This window comes from Eptatretus burgeri, chromosome 11 (assembly GCF_056783735.1).
Source record: "Eptatretus burgeri isolate ZD-2024b chromosome 11, Ebu_testis_v1, whole genome shotgun sequence".
NCBI classification, from domain to species: Eukaryota; Metazoa; Chordata; class Myxini; order Myxiniformes; family Myxinidae; genus Eptatretus; species Eptatretus burgeri.
This window is the reverse complement of record NC_140971.1, coordinates 21171470-21188375: the sequence shown is the minus strand read 5'-3', so window position 1 is coordinate 21188375 and position 16906 is coordinate 21171470. Positions and strand designations below refer to the sequence as shown.

The window sequence follows — 16906 nt, the reverse complement described above, 5'->3', positions numbered from 1 at the left end:
CTGGGGGGGGGGGGGACTAGTTGTAATAGTTTGAGGTTGCAAACCAGGGAGGGAGGGGGTGGAGGAGGAGAAGTCGGAAGGGGAGAAGGAACAGAGAAGGAAGAAGAAGCAGGAGGGACAAGGGGGAGGGGGGAGAGAAAAGCAAAGGGGAGGAGGAGGAAGGGAAGAAAGAGGTGTGTGTGGGGGGGGGGGGAGTTACATTAGCGTCATCACATAGCATTTTAGAGGTTCCAGGTGACTCAGAAGAGGACCCATCTGGTGAAACAGAAGCATATGGGGCCTGCATTGTGGGGCGAATCCCCGCAACCACCTGTGCAAACAAGCAAGGATCCGCTGAAGCAGAGAGGATTTTCGATCCTGGATCAGCGGTGCTTTGAGAAGGCGAAATAGGTCTTTTTGTGCTTTTATTTAAAGGAGCAGGTGCTTCGTGAGAAGCTTCTGCTTCTGTAATGGAAGCATTATCTGGGACGTGGAGTTATTGGGATGAGAAGCCTTCGTTAACAGTTTTATTCAGTATGTTTTTTGGTGCACGATCCTTTAACATGGCCAAATTCACCACAACCAAAACACACAAGGGTTTCTGTCTTGGAATATCCCATGTAAGTATGTCCCTCGATTTTAAAGGGAAGGATTGCCTGGAACCCTGAAACACCTGGTGGCAAGATCATGTCAGCAATCCGCCGAAACAACATGATGTGCTTTAATTTATCATTCTGACTACGAAAGGAATCATTGTTAATGGGGATACAACCATACCGTATCTTTTTAGTTCGGTTACAATTTGATCGCATTTAATGAAAGGTGGTAAATTTGAGATCACACCTTTTGTGTGGGGTTATCTGGAGGGGAAAAGGAAACATAAATATCAGGATCAAAAAAAAAACTCAGTGCTCGACGACTTGAGCAACCATTGGGATTTCAGAAACTTAAAAAAAACAACTCGTTTGTTCATACGGAAAACCACTTTAACATTTTCAATCCCAATGATCTCACCGACACCGACAATTATCTTCTCCATGTCGATTGCCGATGGAGGAACGCAAACTATCCCATGTTTCTGGGTTTGCACTTCAAACGAAGCATACCGTGAACTTTGACCCACCATGACTCTTCAATGGCCGGATGTATAAAAATTAATTGGCAATCTCCGTTCAAACTTCAACGGGTCGCGAGAAAATGAGAACAATTTAAACTAAAGGAAAAGGTATAATGAATACTAAATCAATAAATTAAATAAGTAAATGCGATAAACTAATTATGCACATCAGTATATCGGTACGGCCACTGCCAAAAGCAGAAAGAACGTACCGAATACCATCGCAAGTGCTCTTCTCTCCCTCTAACTCGGAAATGGGAGGAATGGGGGCACAAGAGGGGGTTGGGGGGGTAGGGAAAGAGCAGAAACGCTGTGCAGCAGGGTATGGGAGACGAGAGCACAAGGGACAACACAGGGTTAACACACACACACCAACACACTGCCATGACACTTACACACAGAGCGACTGACCACTCTGGACCGAGAGACAGAGACAGACAGAGACACTTTTGTATGCATTTATTATAAAGGTATCAAAACACACCATAGAAACAAACCCAAAATAAATATTACAGCAAAAATATATAACACAAAAGCAATGCAAACAAGGATGGATGTCCATGTCAACCACTCCACAGAATTATACACATTTGGAAAACTATGTGTAAGTACTTTACACTTTTACAAAACCATATTACATCACAAAAAAAGCTCAAAACCTCATCAGTGTACCACTGATCACCCACAATGTCCAAGCTCAAAAGATCAGGCTGCTCCATTTTTACCCGTGCCGAATCAATATCTTTAAAGCAGAAAAGCACATTTACATTTTTTCCCCTTCAATTTTGCTGTCCTGGTTTTATAAATTGCCAGTTTAGCAATACCCAACAGTAAAGACAAAAACAGAAGTACTGGTTTACTCTTAGAACTCCTCAATTCCATAAATAAAGACTGGAAAGGAAAAAACTAAATTAAATTTATCTAATATCTGTTGAAGGAAGAGAAAGAGGGGTACCAATCTCTTGCATTCAATAAATGTGTGGGCCACATTTTCACTTAAATCACAAAAGGGACAAAACATCGGAACAGAAGAGTTAAACTTAAGTAATGTCTGCGTGACCAGGGCTTGATGTATTTTTCTCAAATTCAGGTCTCCTGTTCCTCCAAGAGTTGGAAACCGATACATCTCATTCCAAACTGGAGCTAAGAAAGCTCCAGCAGGTAAGGTCTCATTCCATTGTTTTTTTTTTAACGCTTTTGTAAAACCATATATGCACACCTCTAAACATATCTTATAGATTGCCCTTTTCCACGTGAAGTGAAACACGCCAATTTCCTCCAAATTTGAGAACACACCCTCTTGTTTTTTTGTTTTTTTTTCAAGGAAATTTGAGGTTCATGGAAATAGAGGCATGAGTCTACCAGTTCATCCACCCCAGTCCATCCTATGTTTAGTCTAAGAAAGGTTTGAATTACTGTTTTCAAGACATCTTGTTGACTTGAAATTTGAAGAGGAGTTGCATATTTGATCATTGAATTCAACCACCAATTATTTTTGAGGTCAAATTTGTTTTATGGATTTCACAAGTATCGTGCTATGCATGACGTCTTCTTCTTGTTTGTTTGTTTGTTTGTTTATGCATTCAGACCCTGCAGGAACCAATGCGACCAAACTTTGCATGGCCTCCTCTTTCATCCAGAGGAAGGTCGAGGGCTATGTTTGGATAAAAACACATTGACTCCACATGAAACCAGATAATTGGCCTTCAGACATCGATCGGGTCTCGTGCTTATACACTACCTGCGTTTTTTTATTCTTTTTTTCCCAAGAGCGATCGAGTAATATGTATTGTGAAGACTGTAGGTTGAGGTTGTAGTGATTTGTTGTCAGCACACAAATTTAATTATTTTAGTGTTTACCCATGCATCTGTTAATAAAAAGATTGCTTTACACAGGTTTTTTATAATACCTCCGTATTCAGGCCTCGAGTGAGGATGTTGCTAACACACTGCCTGTTTTTTTTCCCCCGAGAGTGATTGAGTAATATGTTTAGGTTGTCGTGATTTGTTGTGTATAACACAAATTTAATGATTAGACTATTTCATTGACTTTCACCGGGCAATGTCGGATGCTTCAGCAAGTTGTGAATAATGATGGTCCTTGTACCGATCCCACTACTTACTTCTGCCCAGCTAGACATCCTCCCACTCACAGCCACTCTTTGCTTCTGATCACTAAGACAGTTTCCAATCGATTTAGCTACCCGAGCCAACAACTTCCTATTTGGTACCTCATCAAATGACTTTTTTAAACTCTAGATATATTGTGTCCACTGCCATTCCCTCATCCACCCAATCAGAAACTGCTTCGTAGAACTCTAAAGGATTCGGTGGGCAAGGTTCAGAAATATCTGTTTCTGTTGCCATGACAACAGTCTGAGTGCATAAATAAAAGTGACATTTGGCCTTGGTATCATACTGCCCTCAGGGGCTGCAAATTCTCAATACAAGACCTGTTTCAACATATAATACAACTTGTGAGGAACGATTAAAATCACGTTTCACTCAATGGCCAAAAGCTTTGCAATGAAATCGTAAAAAGTTCCAAGCTGGTTGTGATTTAGCATTTCTCGGTCATCCCCCAATTTTGGGGCATTGTCCAGGTGTCATATTTCTGACCTTTGCACATTGTCTCCCACTATCTCATTTATTTGGAGCAGCATTGCATGACTATCACAAAAAACTATGGATCCTGAATCTTCAAGTCAACAACGTTTGAAATGCTGCGCTCTCCTGTCAAACATGAATTGTTAATATTCTGAGACATTTCTGAGAATTGGCATGATGACGCCCTTTTTCTTGAACTCGGTATTCTGGTTATTTGTCACCTTGTTTGGCATTTTTTTTTTAAATCACAAAATGTCCTTTTTGTTTTGTGTTTGTTCTGTCTGGTAACAAGTCACGTTGTCTTCTTTGTAATGCATTGGGTGTCGATTTGAGTTGTCCCTTATGGTGGATTATTGGTATGAAAATGCTAGTTGGGGTTTCCTTAAGGACGTGATATGTTTATGAGAGACAGTGTTTTGAGGTTCAGGATGTATGATGCGCGTAACCCATCTCAGCAGACGGTGCATCGGAATTTTGGATCCTGAAGTCCGAATGTCCGTTAACGTTTTGCTCTTCCTCCCTTATCACCTGGATGCTTGTTCTGAAACTTGACACATGAAAACAAGAGAGTAGCCCGTGCAATCGCTCAGGCTTCGACTTTTCATTTGCAGATCATGGGGGTTCCCGGAGGGGGGGGGTGGAGTGGAGGTGGAATTTCAGTTCAAAACTTCAGTTCTATACTCGTTCCTTATTTCCCACCCGATTGCTCTGAGGTCTTAGATTTTTCTATTTCAGATCATGGGGTCTCCCAGGGAAGTTTCCCAAAATCTTGCCCTGTAACTTTCAGGGCCAGGAAATTAAATTGGTGAGGGTTTGAATCTCGGTCTGAACAACAACCTCAAGAGATGACTCTCAGTCATCTCTATTTATTTCATTTGTAAGCATTTTTAATGAAACTGTAATCATGTGCATTCATGTTCATAAAATAAAATAAAAATTCCCTGATGAATCACGAACCACCTGGAACATATTCCTCTTTTTCCCATTGAAACAATGCCCCAGCATTCATGAATTTGACATTCAGGGCATTGTTCAGGAATCTATCCCCCACGAATATCGGTGTCTTACTGTATTGCAGTGGAACAACAGTAAACACTCAAATATTGCGGGTTTCTACCAATCTCGAACAACCTATTGTGCTCCAATTTCGTTATCACGGTATTGCATTTTGGCCAATCGCTGTTTTTGAGCAAAGATGAGTTATTGTTTGCATCTGCGTGTATGATTAACATTCATTAGGAACCTTTTCATGTTTTTCGTGCTCTGTCAATTGTTGTAATCAGACGAGCATACGGGAACGAAGCTAAATTTAAAAATGAATCATCCACCAGGAAATGACATACCAAGATCCCATAATACTAGATCTACAAGATCTAGTTATGGGAGCAGACAGACACAACAGTTTAATCCACCATCCATTGGGACCATACTCTGTACAGAGCATTGTTGGGGGCAGCCGAAGCAGTCTCCTTGGCTGTTGGGCACAATCCTGGACAGGTCACCACTCTGAGACAGGATGCTTGAATGGCTCAATCATCCCAGCAAGCTGGTATTCATTTTGCTGACTTCAGAAGGATGACAGGCTGAGTCAACCCCACCTCATATTAATTCAACAGAAAGCGGGATTTGAACTCAGGATCCTCGGATCCCAAGCCCACCATCCTAACCATTAAGCCAACATCAGGCATAACAGTTAATAATGCCACCCAAACTGCTTCCGCGTATACGATTACCTCCCTTCCTTCCATTACGAGCCTTTTGTTGTTTCTCGTGAAATCGTTAATTGTCGTAATCGGACCAGCATCCATGAACAAAGCTAAATTTAATGAATCATCGTCATGCTGCCGATGATCCAACAACCATCTCAATCACAACCTCTCCATCCACATGAGAGTGCATGTAGTGTTGTGAACTGTTAAATTGTGTCTCGTTGTTTGCACGCAGCTGTGTAAGCTCCTCGGCTGGATGAAGATAAGTGTTTTTTGTGTGTTGTTTTGCGTAGTTTGTTGTCGAGATTTGTGTCAGGGGTTGTGGGTTTGTGTTTATAAAGGTTGCAGTTGTGTTCATATCAGTTTCAGCGGGTATTTGTTAGTTTATTGGAAGAAGCGGGGGAGGCCTCGTGTTAAGTTTAACGTTTAAATCAGTTTGGACCTTGTATTGGCAGTATGGGGGTGAAAAAGGGTATAAATAGAGACCGAAGGAGAAAGGAAGAGGAGTACATAAAATGTGATAGATGCTCAATGTGGGCCATATCAACAATAAGGGAAGCAGTGGGTTCTTACTGTTGTCGGAAATGTGAGGAAATAGGTACTTGAGGATAGTTATTGTGAAGTTGAAGAAACAGATAATTTGCAGCAAGTTGCAGAATGGGAGAAATTTGCAGATAATAGTTCGTTATGGTTGTGGAGTGAGGTTGCTGAGGATATTGGAAGTGGTGATGGTGCAGTGGGAGCAGGCAGGGGTTATGGTGCAGCAGGAGCAGGCTGCGGAGGTAGTGCAGTGGGAGCAGGCTGTGGAGGTGGTGCAGTGGGAGCAGGCAGGGGTGATGGTGCAGCGGGAGCAGGCTGTGGAGGTGGTGCAGTGGGAGCAGGCTGTGGAGGTGGTGCAGCAGGAGCAGGCTGTGGAGGTGGTGCAAGGAGAGCAGGAAGTGGTGTGAGTGCATGCAGTGTTGTGGGTGCAGCAGGAACAGGCAGTGGTGATTGTGCAAGGAGAGCAGGAAATGGTGTGAGTGTATACAGTGTTGTGGGTGCAGTGGGAGCAGTCAGTGGTGAGGGTGCAGCGGGAGCAGGCAGGTGAGAATGCAGACAGTGTTGTGGGTGCAGTTTGAGCAAGCATTGGTGATGGTGCAGCGGGAGCAGGCAGTGGTGATGGTGCAGTGGCAGCAGGCTGTGGTTATGGTGCAGTGGGAGCAGGCTGTGGTGATGGTGCAGTGTGAGCAGGCTGTGGTGATGGTGCAGTGTGAGCAGGAAGTGGTGAGAGTGCATGGAGTGTTGTGGGCGCAGTTTGACCAAGCATTGGTGATGGTGCAGCAGGAGCAGGCAGTGGTGATGGTGCAGTGGGAGCAGGCTGTGGTGATGGTGCAGTGGGAGCAGGAAGTGGTGATGGTGCAGTGGGAGCAGGAAGTGGTGATGGTGCAGTGGGAGCAGGAAGTGGTGATGGTGCAGTGGGAGCAGGAAGTGGTGATGGTGCAGTGGGAGCAGGAAGTGGTGATGGTGCAGTGGGAGCAGGCTGTGGTGATGGTGCAGTGGGTGCAGGCTGTGGTGATGGTGCAGTGGGTACAGGCTGTGGTGATGGTGCAGTGGGAGCAGGAAGTGGTGATGGTGCAGTGGGAGCAGGCAGTGGTTATGGTGCAGTGGGAGCAGGCTGTGGTGATGGTGCAGTGGGAGCAGGCTGTGGTGATGGTGCAGTGGGAGCAGGCTGTGGTGATGGTGCAGTGGGCGCAGGCTGTGGTGATGGTGCAGTTTGAGCAGGAAGTGGTCAGAGTGCATGCAGTGGTGAGGGTGCAGTGGGAGCAGGCAGTGGTGAGTGTGCAGCGGGAGCCGGCTGTGGAGGTAGTGCAGTGGGAGCAGGCTGTGAAGGTGGTGCAAGGAGAGCAGGAAGTGGTGATGGTGCAGTGGGAGCAGGAAGTGGTGAGAGTGCAGTGGGAGCAGGCAGTGGTTATGGTGCAGTGGGAGCAGGCTGTGGTGATGGTGCAGTGGGAGCAGGCTGTGGTGATGGTGCAGTTGGAGCAGGAAGTGGTCAGAGTGCATGCAGTGGTGAGGGTGCAGTGGGAGCAGGCAGTGGTGAGTGTGCAGTGGGAGCAGGCTGTGGAGGTGGTGCAGTGGGAGCAGGCTGTGGAGGTGGTGCAAGGAGAGCAGGAAGTGGTGATGGTGCAGTGGGAGCAGGAAGTGGTGAGAGTGCAGTGGGAGCAGGCAGTGGTTATGGTGCAGTGGGAGCAGGCTGTGGTGATGGTGCAGTGGATGCAGGCTGTGGTGATGGTGCAGTGGATGCAGGCTGTGGTGATGGTGCAGTGGGAGCAGGAAGTGGTGAGAGTGCAGTGGGAGCAGGCAGTGGTTATGGTGCAGTGGGAGCAGGCTGTGGTGATGGTGCAGTCGGAGCAGGAAGTAGTCAGAGTGCATGGAGTGTTGTGGGTGCAGTGGGAGCATGCAGTGGTGAGGGTGCAGCGGGATCAGGCAATGGTGAGGGTGTAGCGGGATCGGTCAGTGGTGATTATACAGTGGGAGAAGGCGCTGCAATGGTGCAGCAGGAACAGGCAGTGGTGATTGTGCAGCGGGAGAAGGGAGTGGCGATGGTGGAGCGGGAGCTGGCAGTGGAGATGGTGCAGTGGGAGCTTGCAGTGGAGATGGTGCAGTGGGAGCTTGCAGTGGAGATGGTGCAGTGGGAGCTTGCAGTGGAGATGGTGCAGCAGGAGCTGGCAGTGGAGATGATGCAGCGGGAGCTGGCAGTGGAGATGGTGCATCGGGAGCTGGCAGTGGAGATGGTGCAGTGGGAGCTTGCAGTGGAGATGGTGCAGTGGGAGCTTGCAGTGGAGATGGTGCAGTGGGAGCTTGCAGTGGAGATGGTGCAGTGGGAGCTTGCAGTGGAGATGGTGCAGCGGGAGCTGGCAGTGGAGATGGTGCAGCAGGAGCTGGCAGTGGAGATGGTGTAGCAGAAGCTGGCAGTGGAGATTGTGCAGCGGGAGCAGGCAGTGGTGAGTGTGCAGCGGGAGCAGGCTCTGGTGATTGTGGAGCAGGCAGTGGTGATGGTGCAATGGGAGCAGGCAGTGGTGATGGGGCAGCAGAGCAGGCAGTGATGGTGCAGCGGGAGCAGTTAGTGGTGATTATGCAGTGGGAGCAGGAAGTTGTGTGAGTGCATGCAGTGTTGTGGGTGCAGTGGGAGCAGGCAGGGGTGTGAGGATGGAGCGGGAGCAGCATGTAGTCAGAGTACATAGAGCGTTGAGGGGGCAGCAGGAACAGGCAGTAGTGATGGTGTAGCGGGAGCAGTTAGTGGTGATTGTGCAGTTGGAGCAGGAAGTGGTGTGAGTGCATGCAGCGTGAGCAGGAAATGGTGTGAGTGTATGCAGTGTTGTGGGTGCAGTGGTGAGAGTGTAGTAGGTGCAGGTTGTGGTGATGGTGCAGTAGCGCCATCAGCAGTAAATGATATATGGAAAGTTTGCTCGTAGATTTTGAAAAATAGATACAGGATATTGGGTAAGCAGCTGAAAGTAAAGGGTTGTGAGGTCATGTTTTCTGGGATCCTCCCAAGATTAGGAAACGATATAGAAATTATGAGCAGAGTGACCGTCAACCAATGGCTGGAAGAATGGTGTGGGGAGGAAGGTTTTACATGGAAGAAGCAGTGGGAATCATTTCAGGGACAAAGGGAGTGTTTCCAGAATGATGACCGTATGTGAAATAGAAAGGGGGCAGCAAGGTTTGTAGTGGGAATTGAGGAAAGAGTTCAGGCTTTTTATCCCGTGGGGTGGAAGACCCCACGGGGTCTAAGCGCTGCTTGCATTCTCTCTCTTCTTGTGTACAGTTAATTTGAACGTCTATTTCTCCATTATTCGTGAGCAGAATTCGATGAAAATTGACAGGCATACACGAGACACATCTGTGCAGGCAATAACTGAGCCCAAAGTGCGATTTCGGGCCTTTGGGCTGAGAAACGGCCCTTTCGGTCCATTTTCTTAAAACTGCTATTTCTCGGTTATTCGTGAAAGAAACTGGACCAAATTTGACAGGGATATTCTTGAGGTCACTCTGCAGGCATTAACTGAGCTCCAAGTGACATTATGGTCCTTTGGGCCGACAAACGGCCCTTGGCCCATTTTTTAAAATTTCTCGGTTGTTCTCGGTTGTTCTCGGTTGTTTCTATTTCTCGGTTGTTCGTAAACGGAACCGAACCAAACTTGACAGGTATATTCTAAAGACCATTCCCCAGGCATTAACTGAGCCCAAAGTGCGATTCTGGCCCTTTGGGCTGAGAAATGGCCCTTTTGGCCCATTTTCTCAAAATTGTTATTAAAAAATAATAATGAAATGCGCTGGGCGATGCTCAACTCAAAATGAAGTCGCAAATGATGATATGAAACGAGCCTAACTCTTGTGAGGTGTTCTGGTTTCTTTTTGTGATGCGATTAAAATCTTACCAAATTTCAATACTATCTGTTGTCCGTGCTGTCGCTTACCTTAGAGTTGTACGAATGAACTCCCATGGGGTATGTTCGCAATTCGAACTTGTTTTGGTCAGCTGAGGGTGGAGAAGCTATGACAGGGTTCCCACTTATTTTGAGATGTCTTTTTAAAGGACTTTTTAAGGACTTTTAAGGGCTAAAATAACCCCTTTTTAAGGACCACATCCTAGAAATTCCAGGGGTAAATTGAGATGAGTCACCTAGAAATTAACAAAGATAGTAAGTTTTCCAAAAAAATCTATTTTAATAATGAACATACAGAACACAGCAGGAGCTTATTCAGTCGACAAGGTACAATGCGTCACACAGGTCAGGTCAGGTATGGGAGCATGTGCCAGAACAGCGCGTCGCTGCGTCCACTTTCCGCCGGTACTCCGGGGGCCTCCGTCTGGCCATCCCCCAGGCAGATGCCAGGCCCATCCCCATCTCCTTGAGATGATGGTCAACCTGCTGCAACCATGAGGCACGTGGTCGGCCCACTGGCCTCCTCCACTCATGAGACTCCCTCGCTGAGAGAATCTGGTGAGCAGGATCAGCGTCAGGAAAACGAGCCACATGTCCATACAGCCGCAGCTGACGCTCACGGACTATGCAGGTAACAAATCTCATCCGAGTCTCTCTCAGCAACCGCTCGTTGGACACAAAATCCGACCAGCGATAGCCAAGGATTCTCCGAAGAGACCTGGTACCAAAGGAATTAAGTCTCCGTCTCAGATCCTTGGTCAAAGTCCAAGTCTCGCACCCATAGAGCAAGACTGGAAGTACCAAGGACCTGAAGACTCGGACTTTCGTCCTCCCGCACAGGTACCGGCAGCGCCACACCCCATGATCCAGTGAATCCATGACTCCCAGGCCCGACCCAGACGTCTATTGACCTCCGGCTCACAACCTGCGGAGACATGAATATCACTGCCAAGGTAAGTGAATCTATCCACGACCTCAACATCCTCACCACAAACAGACACAGACAGGACAGCAGCATCCAAGATGTCACCGAAAGCCTGGATCTTTGTTTTGACCCAAGAAATCCGTAATCCCCAACGGCTCCGACTCCTCATTCAGCACCTCGAGGGCCCCCAAGAGGATGTCTAAAGTCTCCGCAAAGATGACTGCATCATCTGCAAAATCAAGGTCCGAGATCTTGACATTGCCAAACGATGCACCGCAACTTGATCTCTCCGACATCCTCCCAAAAATCCAGTCCATACAAGTGCTGAAAAGTGTGGGGGCAAGTACACATCCCTGACGAACTCCAGTAACAACTGGAAATAAGTCAGAGGCGGTACCACCACACTTCACAGCACTCTCAGTACCAGAGTAGAGTTCAGACATCAGATCGATCAGTTTCAGTGGCACCCCACGAAGACCAAGAATCCTCCAGAGGACATCCCGATTCAGTGAATCGGAACGCTTTACAGAGATCAACATAGGGCTGCAAGCAGCCCCTGCCGAAACTCTCGTCTGCGTTCAGTGAGGACACGAAGAGCAAGGATACGGTCAATCGTTGACCTCTTTGGTGTAAAGCCTGACTGCTCTGGACGCTGGTGCTCAAGCAGATGGTGGCGAACCCTATCAGAATTATCCGAGCAAAGACCTTGCCCGGCACTGGGAGAGCAGCGTCACCCCTCGGTAGTTGTTGCAGTCTTGGCGATCACCCTTCCCTTTCCAGAGAGGGACAACAAGGCCCCTCTTCCAGTCAGTTGGGATGATGCCTGTGTTCCAGGCAGAGCACAAAACTGCATGCAACGGCCTTGAGTGCAGCATTTCCACCAGCCTTGAGAAGTTCAGCATGGATGCCACAGATCCCTGGAGCTTTGCCCCGTTTCAGCTGGTTCACCGCAGCCCGTGTTTCCACAAGCGATGGTGGACCACAGTTGGTCGAGGGTCAGCAACAGGGATTGTAGCACCCTTGACGTCCAACTCGACAGCTGGGGGATCAGCCTTGTACAACCGCTCAAAGTGACCGGCCCAGCGGGCCTTCACTTCAGACTCCTCTGTCAGAGCCTACCACTCTCTGCTCGAACTGCAGTGCTCCGAGGGATGGGCTTGGATGAACGTGTCAGCGCGAATTCCCCTGTAAGCGGGACGAGAATCACCTGTCCACAGGTGATGCTCTACCCCCTCACAGATTCCTCGCACATAGGCCTCCTTGTCCACCCTCAGTGCACGTACAGTTTTACGCCTCAGCTCCCTGAACAGCTCAGCTCTGCCATTCAGCCTGGCCCTGCGACTCTGGTCAATGGTATCCAGTGTCCCTTGAGAGACAAAATTCTTCTTTGCCCTGCGGTGAACTCCAAGGCATCCACCGGCAACATCAAGGACGGTGGTCTTGAAGGTGCTCCACAACTCTTCAGGACCCCCCAAAGCACCCAGACCCCCCAAGTGTCCACTCAGCCTGTTCGCAAACTCCTCAGCTACTCTCTCATCCCTGAGCTTGGCAACATCCAGCCTAGGCTGGGATGGTACCATTCTCCAGGATTTAAGGTGCAGCTTTAGAGTTGCTACAACAAGCCTGTGGTCAGTATTGAGGAACTGGCGTCACACAGCCAATTGGCAAATTCACTTCACAGTTACTGCAGAATCAGCCAGGAGCAGTCACAAGTTTCCAGATGGCAGCACTCTCAATGTTAATGTGTTGTTATGTTAAAATGTTATTGTAGGTGCTACAACCTGCAAAGTTGCAGCAGCTCCTGACTGCTTCTACACTACAGAACAGTACATTTTGTAAGCTACATGTCATTGTAATATCCAATTAGGACATAGCAGGCAAGGATTTAGCCTTCTCCTCAATTTCTCTTTCTGGAACTTTGAGTTCCCCCTGTTTTTGCTTGGCAGAGTGCCTGAGAGCATTTGATTTTACTAGAAGACTGTGGCTAATTTTGCCACCTTTTGCCTCAGCCTCGTCTGCATATTTTTCTGACAATGTGGTCAGACCTTCTTTGTCAGTTTCCAACACCTTCTTTCTCTATTTCAAACTATCCACTGAATCTTCAACCATTTTTCGTTTTCTTTGGATGGCTTCTTGCCCTTTCTTTCTTTTCTCTTCTTCAAGATATTGATGGTATTTATGTCGAGAACTGGAGGCTGAGGATAGCAGTTCCTTTGTGATTTCAACTTTGAGCATTCCACCTACCAGTCCAAAATAATCAATAATCTGCCTCAGTGACAAATGCATGCCAGTAGGGTAAGAATACTGGTTCTGGCTCACTTTTCCCCATGTAAATGAATGGGGGATTTTCAGCCATGAAATTTTTCTTTTTTTTCCCCTGAAAAAATAAATCCCCTTTTTAGCCCAAGGTATATTTATTTGTCTCCCCTTTTAACCTGGAGCCTGGTGTTGGCTTAGTGGTTAGGGTGGCGGCTTGGGATCCCAGGGTCCTGAGTTCAAATCCCGTTGGCTGCTGAATTAACACCAGGGGGTTGACTCAGCCTGCCATCCTTCCGAGGTCGGCGAAATGAGTGCCAGTGTACTGATCCCGGTGTATGCCCCGGTTAGAATAGGTGTACCATATCCCTGTGTGTCATAAGAGGCGACCAGGGTTGGTGTCAGGAAGGGCATCCGGCCATAAAACATTGCCTCAAGAAAAAGCCAAACCCCTGCACAGCAGGGAAAAATGGCTGTAAAAATGGCCATTTTTTTATTTCCCCTTTTAACCTAGGGGCTCTCTATTCAAATAACCCATACAACAAGATAAAGATTTGTTAAAGGTGATTCGAAAGAAATATCTGAAACGCCTAAGCCCCGGGACACTCTTTATCAAATAACCAATGCATATTGTTTAGCTCACTCATTGAACCTATAAACATTTGTTCATTTTCAAATTCCTTCAATAGTTTAATTTTCTTTGCACAATAATCCCCATCTAAAATATTGAAAAACAAAACATTTGAATCTTTATATTTTTTAAGATACCCCTTTTGTGCCATTACGAAATGATAAACTTCTCTTAATGATCTCATCTGGCCACCGCCCGAGTTGCAAATCATTTTTGTACATAAACCATGCCAGAAAAAAGTTTTGTTTCAAATGTTTTCAGTTCATGCCGTGAAAATGAGGAAGTGTTTTTTTGACACGGCCGTGCTGTGTGAATGAGGAAGTGGTTTTGGACTGTCATGCTGTGAAAAAATAGGAACTATTCTGTGAGACAAGGTCTCGTGTTTATATTTTATCTCAGAACACGAACTGAAAACATTTGAATCAAAACTTTTATGGCGTGGTTTATGTCCAAAAATGATTTGCAACTCGGGCGGTGGCCAGATGAGATCATTAAGAGAAGCTTGTCATTTCCTGTGCCCACACCCAATGATTAAGCAATCTCCTCATCGTTGCTTTATAAGCGGTTCGCCAGACAAAGTTTCTGCCAGACGGGATTTTCATTTTTACAACTGAGGCATGGACGATATTTCTTCCGATGAAGCCAACAGCCCACTACAGAGTTGGTAAGTTTGTGTATGCTTTTCTCTTTGAACGATGAAGCAAATGATTGTTAATTAAATCATGATAATTCTGATATATATATATATATATATATATATATATATATATATATATATATATATATATATATATATATATATATATATATATATATATATATATATATATATAGTTTTTCCCTGACAGGGCATTGGAAGAAATTGAGTTTACATATCACGACGTGGTTCATGAAATTAATACTCTTATTGAAGAGATCAATGATTTTAGAAGAGAATTGAAAGACATTTACAATGAGTGGCATGAAGTCTTATCACGTCCTCTCATCTCGAAGGAATTAAACCAATGGTGAGACACGTGTGTGCCTCTCTCTCTGTCTGTCTTTCTACCTACCTCTCTCTGCTCTTATTGAAGAGGCCAATGATTTATAATGACTGGTCTCTGATCTCGAATGAATTAAACCAATGGTGAGGCACGTGTGTGTGTGTCTATGTGTGTGTGTATGTGTGTGTGTGTGCGTGTGTGTGTGTGTGTGTGTGTGTGTGTGTGTGTTGCTTTCCCTGTCTGTCTCTTCATCTATACCCTTGACTTATTATTTTTTTTTTTTCAGCACTATCGCACAACATCAGCTGTTGAAGCAATCTTGTACAACACATGATTTTCTGGAGGTAAATATTTCTGAATTATTATTAATATCACTCGTACAACACATGATTTTCTGGAGGTAAATATTTCTGAATTATTATTAATATCACTCTCTCTTTAGAATGTCGCCTTATGTTGGTTGCATCATTAGTTTGGACGTGGTTTTGTCAGTACACTGGAATTCATTTTATTGACCTTGAAAGGATGACAGGCTCCTGGTGTGTTAATTCAGTGGTCAACGAGGCTTATTCATATTACCATGTAATTATCTTTATAGAACCTAATTATTATCCACTTTTTGTTTCAAAACAGAATATGGTGTCTGAGTTTCGAAATCACAAGGCATCTGAAGAAGATTGCTGGGAAAGATTGTACATTCTCGCAAATGAATATTTAATATTTTCAATATTAATAAATTATATTTGTTTTGTTTACAATTACTTGATTCTGAATTACAAGAAAAGAATAAAAGAGATGTAAAGGGGGGGGAGGGGGGGAGGGGGGGGGAGGGGGGCTCCCCCAATGACCCATCACCCCCTCATCCCATCCCTCCCCTCCCCATGTGTGTGTGTGGGGAAGGGTGGGGGGTGGGATGAGGGAGGTGGTGGGTCAAAGGTGGGGGCACACAGGGGGATGAGGGGGGTGGGGCTTGTGTGGGCGGGGCTTGTGTGGGCGGGGCTTCGGTGGGGGCTTGTGTGGGTGGGGTGTGTGTGGGAGGGGCTTGTGTGGGCGGGGTGTGTGTGTGGGTGGGGCTTGTGTGGGTGGGGCTTGTGTGGGCGGGGGTTTATGTGAGTGGAGTTTGTGTGGGAGGGGTTTATGTGTGTGGAGTTTTTGTGTGGAGCTTGTGTAGGCAGGGCTTATGTGGGAGGGGTTTATGTGGGCAGGGTTTATATGGGCAGGGGTTTATGTGGGTGGAGCTTGTGTGGGAGGGGTGAATGTGGATGAGGCTTATGTGGATAAATGGATGGGTGGAGAGATGGGGGGATGGGTGGATGAGTGGAGCTTGTGTGGATGGGTGGATAATCTTTTAATTAAATAAACATGTTGTGTGTGTGGGGAACTAATTAACTAATCACTAATTATGTGAATATGATGAATATGGGTGGAGCTTGTGTGGGGTTTGTGTGTGTGGAGCTTGTGTGGAGTTTTTGTGTGGAGGTTGTGTGGAGCTTGTGTGGGGTTTGTGTGGGGTTTGTGTGGGCAGGGCTTCGGTGGGAGGGGCGTGTGTGGGCGGAGTCAAAAAGGGGCGGAGTCAAAAATTTCAATTTATTGGAGCTTGTGGGGGTGTGTGGTGGGGTTTGTGTGGGGTTTGTGTGGGCGGGGCTTGTGTGGGCGGGGGCTTGTGTGGGTGGAGCCAAAAAGGGGCGGAGTCAAAAAATTTCAATTTATCTTTGTATTTTGTAATTCCTGTGAATAAAATGAACCTAAAATCTCTTCCCCTTCCAAATCATATATCTTATAAGTCCAAGGAACCGTATCTATTACATCAACAATTTTAAAAAGCTCGTTGGTCCATCTTTTCGTATAACCTTTTTCAAAATGAGATTTCCACCGATATATTCTTACGATATCACCAACTTTGAACTTAGGTTTTCTGACATTAATCTCTTTTTCATATTTTAATTTTGTAAATGTTTCTGATGGTTTCATATTTGTTGCCGTGTGAATCGTGTCATTATACTTATCCACAATATCCTGAATAAAAGATGACCATTGTTGTGAACCGAGTTGTGTGAATTTTTTATATAGTCTCTCTTTTAAGGTACGATTAAAACGTTCAACAACAACTGCCTTCCCTTCATTAAAGGTACTGTATAATGTAATACTGTTATTTTTTAGAAAATTCATAAATGTCTTGTTATAAAACTCTCTACCCTCATCAGTCCACAATTTTTTAGGTTTTCTCTTACTTTTATTAAATATCTGTTGAAAAGCTAACATAAGAGTA

General features: G+C 45.9%; 1 long non-coding RNA gene across 1 annotated transcript; it reads left to right on the top strand.

Moving 5' to 3' along the window:
- The first annotated feature begins 2074 nt into the window (after positions 1-2074).
- On the top strand, positions 2075-6797 carry LOC147016635 (uncharacterized). The gene is made up of 3 exons (XR_015049686.1): positions 2075-2257; positions 2421-2501; positions 2684-6797. It is a non-coding gene; the product is annotated as an uncharacterized LOC147016635 (long non-coding RNA).
- The last annotated feature ends 10109 nt before the right edge of the window (positions 6798-16906 follow it).